Genomic DNA, 7,189 nt, shown 5'->3' with positions numbered 1-7,189 from the left:
GGCTGCCTAAGTATGGTTTGCAATCAGAGACAACGATTGACAACTGCCTCTGATTGGGAACCATACCAGGCCAAACACCTAGAAATATAACACACAGAACAAAACCGAATGCCCACCCCAACTCACGCCCTGACCAAACTAAAATAGAGACATAAAGGAACTAAGGTCAGGATGTGACAGTGAAATAAAGATTATATATAGAGTAGGGAACCTCAATCACTGGTGAGGTGCTGTTCAATTCCATGTTTAGATGAAATTCATGTAAAAAATATCTAATATATATATATACAGACACCAACCCACAATGTAGAGCCATGTGTACTTCACACATTTCATTACTGATTATATTTTTGTCAAATAAAACAAATATCTCAAACAACGGCATGAGGTACTTACCAGTCCAAAATTGCATCCTCTCCGTGCAAAATCATTTCCTCAAATTGGGAGTCCAAACTTGCCTCACAATCTGACTCATCTTCAAGTAACTCAGTGTCACTTTCGTCAATAATATCGTGTACATCTGCATACCTGGACTTTGCCTTTGATTTTCCAGATTTACTCGCCATAATACTTGCGATTTAAAATAGTGGAAAATGATTGACTCAATACTGCTAAGTGCAAACAACGTGGCTTCTGCAGGTAGAAATTTCAATGGCGAATGGCTGTGTTACGCTCGAATTTCGTGCAATAGCTGGTCTTCCCAGATATAACCATTTTAGCAAGCAGACCACCATAGTCCCTGTGCCCAAGGAAGCGAAGGTAACCTGCATAAATGATTACCGCGCCGTGGAACTCATGAAGTGCTTTGAAAGGCTGGTCACGGCTCACGTCAACAGCATCCTCCTGGACACTCTAGACGCACTCCACACTGCCCATTCCCACCTGGACGAAAATGCTGTTCATTGATTACAGCTCAGTGTACAACACCATAGTGCCCATGAAGCTCATAACTAATCTAAGGACTCTGGGACTAAACACATCCCTCTGCAACTGGATCCTGGACTTCCTGACGGGCCGCCCCCAGGTGGTAAGAGGGGGAAACAGCACTGGGGCCCCTCGGGTGTGTATTTAGTCCCCTCCTGTATCTCGAACCAGGGGCCTGTTGCACAAAACTAGGATAAGGGATTAAGCCAGGATATCTTGGTGATCCTGGCTCAATTGATCCGTAATCCGGTTGCACTAAAGATGGATAGGGGGCAGGAGGATATGTTATGGTATAAATTACCATGGAGATTTATTCTGTGGAGCTAGCCTGCTCCAGACCAGGCTAAATTCCAGGATCTATTTAATCTCATCCCTAATGTCAGTCAGCAGTCACCACAAATGGAAACCAATAGTTATTTCACTGCTCACTATACATTGTTATCACATATAACTAGACCCACTGTCATTATTTAAACGTTTGTGATCATTCATTTCAATGATTTTGGATAAAAAATGATTTTTAGATGTTGCTATCATTAGATAATTTACAGTTTCCCATAGACTATATATAAAATGATAGAATATTAGGGCCACAGAGGAAAAAAAAAGACAAGTCATAATATTGTAACCAGTTGTTTTAAAGGAGGACAGTTGTTAAAATGACAGATGCGGGGCATTTCGTGAAATTGTACTTCAGTATGGTTTCATAAACAAAGACATGCTGATGTGCCAGAATATTAAGTATCACATTGTCGTAAGTATTAAAACTGTAAAAACAATATGTAGCTTTTCTGCAGAAAGAACCAGCCTCATAAATTTATGACTTTATCCTTTTTCTTCAGTGTGGCCCTAGTACTCTGTCATATAAACAAATACACATTCCATATGAATATAAAAACACAATGTGTAACATTATGTTCCTTTATTGAATAAGGACAAAACAAAGCAGGTAAACCATCAGGAAACTGAAGTCACAGTGACTCTACAAGATGGAAAGCACAGAATCCAAGCATATTATACAAAATGATACATACACATTCAAAGGTCTGTATATAACACACCCTGCATGTCTGCACACTAAAATAAATGCAGGACAAATCCATACACATCAACTGAACAGACAAATGAATGGATGCAGTAGCCTCCTGCAGCCTTGTATTACACACAGTATACCGCACAAACATCATAAGAGGCCAAATTCGTAAAAAACGAACCCAAAAAAAACCCAAATTCCTCTGCCACCGCAGGACATACTTAACCAAAATTGAAAGCACACATACTAACTAAAATAATTCAACACATATTGGTCCCTCAGCAGCCGACCACTGTCGTCATCAGGGAAGATTGCCGGATTGTCCCAGTCCATGGCTGGTGGCACTCTGGGGGCCCTCTCCTTCCTCAGGCAGGCCACATTGTGGAGGACAGCACAAGCCACAGTAATATCACATGCCCTAACAGGGCTGACCCTTAATTTGTGAAGGCAGTGAAAGCGTGCCTTCAGGAGGCCAAAGGTCATTTCAACTCTGGCCCTGGTCCTGGCATGGGCATGGTTGTAGGCCTGCTGTGCTTCCTGGGGGTCTGTGAAAGGTGTCAGGAGAAAGGCTGGCAGCCATACCCCCTGTCTCCCAGCAACACACCAGAGAATTCACCTGTCAACACAATCTCATCATTACTACCTCATAAACACAGTGATATTCTTGACACAGCCATGATGGTTATAAATAGGGGTTGTGTGGCTTACCTTGTGATAGGCACTGATAGATTTCAGAGGCCCGAAAGATTCTGGAGTCATGGACTGAGCCAGGCCATTTTGCCACAACATTGCTGATCACACAGTCAGCATTGCAGACCATCTGAAATCATAAGACGAGGAATATTACACCAATCAATGCACATCACTGGCAATGCAGAGTGTTCGTCAATGGACAATATCAAAAAGTTATGTTCACCTGAACATTAATGCTGTGAAAGGATTTCCTATTCACAAAATCGGCCTCATGGGCACCTGAGGGGGCTTTTATCCTTATGTGTGTGCAGTCCACTGCACCAATGACATTGGGGAAACCTGTCACACAAAGTAATGAGTATCCTACTATGTGTTAACAGTTGTCCTGTAGTTTGTAGATCCTCTTACCTGCAATCCTATAGAACTCCTCTTTGATGTCAGAGTCTTCTGTGGCCAGGGAAGGAGATGAAGACATCTGCTAATGCTTTGATAGCCAGACACACACTCCTTATTGTGCGGCAAATTGTGGCCTTGTTCAGCTGTTCTGCATCCCCCACTGAGTACAGGAAGGCTCCACTAGCAAAAAAGCGCAAGGCCACACAAACCATTTGCTCCACACTCAGTACATGGCTCCGTGCAGTGCGGTGCTTAATCCTGGGACCCAGTAGTCTGCATAGATACCTGATGCCATCTGCAGAAAACCTGTATCTTTCATATAGATGGTCGTCAGGGAAGGCCAGTGGGTCCAACCGGTCCCTGAAGACCCTTTCTCGCCTGAAGGCTCTCCTCAGCACAAGTGCTTCTTCATCCACCACATCTCGCACGAATGGGCATGCCATTGTCAGAGCAGAAAGGAACACACAATTTTGGGCCTTCATATAGGCTAGTGGCCACACCTGGTGCTGGGGGGGTGGGCAAAAGAGGGCGATGCCTTATAATGATGACTTGGTTGTACTGATTGCTGGGAAAATAAAAAAAACCTTAAAGATGCCACCGTCCTGTGTGCTCACAATAAGAGCTCATATGTCATGGCTCACTTGACTTTACGAGAATATACCTAATTTTTATTTTGAGCTGTGTCATCTTCTTGGAGCTGGGGGAGGAAATACAAATAATGATTAATACATTTGTGTTACAGTTAGCATACAGTGTACATTGAAGGCATATCTCACCTCCCTCTCAAGTTTTTTTATTTCAAGGTCCAGTTTCCTAATTGTCCTCTTTTTTATTTCGGACTCCAGTGCAAGATTTTTCTTCTTGTACTGAATGTCTATGTCTGCCAGTTCTATTTGGCGCCGGAGGTGGTTGCCATACAACTTTCTGATAGCTTGTGAGCTCTGAACACAATACAATTACCGCAGCTGGAATTTGGCAGGATGTGGTGTCCTTTTATTAATACGCACTATGTTGCCAGGCTGGTTTTCCCACTGTATAGCATCTGGGTCCTGTAAAAGAAATTAGATTTTTTGATTTTGATGAGGACTCCTCACCATTGTAGAGTAAATAGTACTTTCACAGTCTTACCATGATACCTCATGCCTTCTGGAATCCAGAGATGGTCTCCTCCTCATCATCATCGTCTCCATCATGTGCTGTTGCTGCTGCACTGGGGCCTTCACCCTATCACATTTAATCGGATTCATATTGAAGCTAGTAGACAAGACATGCCAGGCCTACAGTATGCCTTTGATGGAGTACTCACTGGATCAGCATCGTCTGGTGCTTGTGCTGGTGGCTCTAACAGGAACACAGTGCTGCCAGACACTGCAAGGCAATAGGTAAACCAAAGTCAGACAGTCCAAATTGATTCAATATGAATGTGGTTGTATCCCATGTAGAGATGGAAGGACATACCTTGAATGAAGCGGGTGGCATCTTGGGAGGAACCTATGCTCGTCTCTTTCCTCCCTGGGATCCCCTCTAAGACGGGCCTGCCTTTATTTAGCTCCAAGGCCATGTCCTCTGCTGGGGTAAGGTCAGCCTTTGGTGACCCACCACCCGTGCCTTGTCTGTGGGTATTCTTTTTCACTGCTAAAACAGTACAGACAATGTGTGAGCAGGCACCTTCTGGGTACAATATATGCTTGTGCTTTGTTAAATATTAGTCAGGGACCATACCATTCTGCAGAATGTTCTTGTATTTGATTTTGACCTGCTGCCATGTCCGTTTTGGCCCGTTCATGTTTAATCTACACACACACATTTAATGGAGTCACACTGCAAAAAATTACTTGGTATTTTTGTCTTGTTTTCAGTAAAAATATCAAAAAAAAAAAACTTAAATAAAGATGTATTTTCTTGATTTGCTAAATGACCTAGCAAAATAAGTATAAACTTTAAGTATATGTGTGCTTAAAACAAGCAAATAAAAAATCTGTCAATATAATAAAAATTCTCTTGAAATAAGTTTACTTTTTCCATAAACACTTAATTTTAGAAAAGTTCTCGTTTCACTGGCAGATTTTTTTGCTTATTTTCCTAGGTAATTTTGCTCAAGAAAATATTCAAGATGTTTTTTAGATATTTTTTTTTTACTGAAAACAAGACAAAAATACTAAGAAAGACATTTTTGCAGTGAGCAACCGACCTTGGGTCCTTTGAAAGGCGCTATATAAATTAAAGTGATTATTATTATAGCTCATCTATTTATTCAATTAAATGTTATTTATATAGCACTTTTCACAATTGTTTCATTCTGTCAAAGCAGCTTTACATTAATGAAAGCAGGAGAAACACAAAAAACGGTGGACAACATAAGAAGCAGAGTACAACGGCTAAGATTAAACCGTACTGAGCGTAGTAACGTTAAATAATAATGTAAGGCTTAAATAATAATTTATCATAGCTTTATACAGTGTGATGGACTTACTTTACACAATTTCACTCATATCTGCAGTGCATTTCAATTAAAAATTTAACCGTTTCATAATTACAGTACAACTGCGTTTTTGGAGATGTGAATTAAATATTTGAATTGTAATTGTGATGTTTCAGCGGAGCGGTGAGTGTGTAATTGTGCACTACTTACGCATTCAGGCGGTCTGCAATACTTTGCCATGCTTTTTCTCTTTGCTTTATCACTGTGGCGGTGTTGCCTTTCTTCTTAATTATATATTTTACCTCCTCGTATGCCTCCATGAGGATTTGTGCTTCCGACGGGGAAAAGTACGCGGCTCTAGTTGCCATGGTAAATCAGTTAATCTGTGATCTGTGGCGGGGTCTATTTGAGTGAGCCGTGAGCGCGCACCTATCCAGGATTGGTTTCACCTGGCTTAATGAATCCGTGTCTGCTCATCCTGGCTTGGTCTTTGTGCAACCAATTAAGCCTGGACGCACATGTTTTGGCTTCATTGAGCTCAGCTGAGTCATTTATCCCGGATGTCTTAATTCTACTTTTGTGCAACAGGCCCCAGCTCAATGTTCGAAACAACAAAAGGGAGACCAGGAATAACAAAATACACTGCTCAAAAAAATAAAGGGAACACTGAAATATGCTTATTAATGAATAACCCACAAGATCAACAACAAAGTCAACCTCACAAAACATACAAAAAGCATTTTTACACACACGAGACAAAGCATCTGCCAATACATTATCAGAACCCTTTTTGTGGCGGATCTCCAAATTATAATTTTGTACAATCAGCGCCCAACGCAGAAGGCGCTGGGTCTGGTTGTACATCCGGTGGAGAAAAACTAAGGGGTTATGGTCAGTATATACAATCACTGGTAGGGCACTGGAACCAATATATACTTCAAAGTATTGCAGAGCCAACAACAAAGCAAGAGCTTCTTGTTCTATTGTTGCATAGTTTGACATTTATTACATTTACAGGAAAAATAACAAACAGGATGATCCACTCCACTCTTGTCCTGCTGCAGTAGAACAGCACCAGCCCCTCTGGCACTAGCATCTACCTCAAGCTTGAACGGTTGTTCAAAATCCGGAGCAGCAAGTACAGGGGTACTACATAAGAGTGCTTTCGCTGATTCAAAAGCTCTCTTACAATCAGGGGACCACAAATTATTTAGCCGGACTGAGCAAAATCGGTCAATGGAGCAACTACCTAGCCAACCATCCCTAAAAAGTGATGTAGCTCTCGTCTGGTGGTAGGTGCAGGGAATGCAGTTATAGACAAGACCTTGGCATCAACAGGGCGCACCTGTCCATGGCCAACCTCCTTAGCCGAGATAGGTAACAGTAGCCTTCCCAAACTCACACTTTGCCAAGTTCAGGGTTAGAGAAGCAGCTGCCAACCGTTCACATACTACCCTTAGAGTCAACATGATCTGACCACTCAGACGAATAAATCACTAGGTCATCAAGGTATGCACTACAATTAGGAACGCCAGCTAATACGGAGTTAACCAGTCGTTGGAAAGTGGCTGGTGCATTTCGCATCCCAAAAGCCATGACTGAGTACTGTAGAAAGTTGTCTGGGGTCACAAAGGCAGAAATCTCAGAAGCACGTGAAGTTAACGGAACCTGCCAGTAACCTTTTAAGAGGTCCAACTTAGTCACATACTTAGCAGCACCAA

At 42.0% G+C, this 7,189-nt stretch overlaps 1 pseudogene; it reads right to left on the bottom strand.

Moving 5' to 3' along the window:
* Positions 1 to 2,188: 2,188 nt before the first annotated feature.
* Positions 2,189 to 4,199, bottom strand: LOC127907574 (putative nuclease HARBI1; annotated as a pseudogene).
* Positions 4,200 to 7,189: the final 2,990 nt, after the last annotated feature.

Source organism: Oncorhynchus keta, chromosome 15 (assembly GCF_023373465.1).
Source record: "Oncorhynchus keta strain PuntledgeMale-10-30-2019 chromosome 15, Oket_V2, whole genome shotgun sequence".
NCBI lineage: Eukaryota > Metazoa > Chordata > Actinopteri > Salmoniformes > Salmonidae > Oncorhynchus > Oncorhynchus keta.
This window is presented reverse-complemented; position numbering and strand designations above follow the sequence as displayed.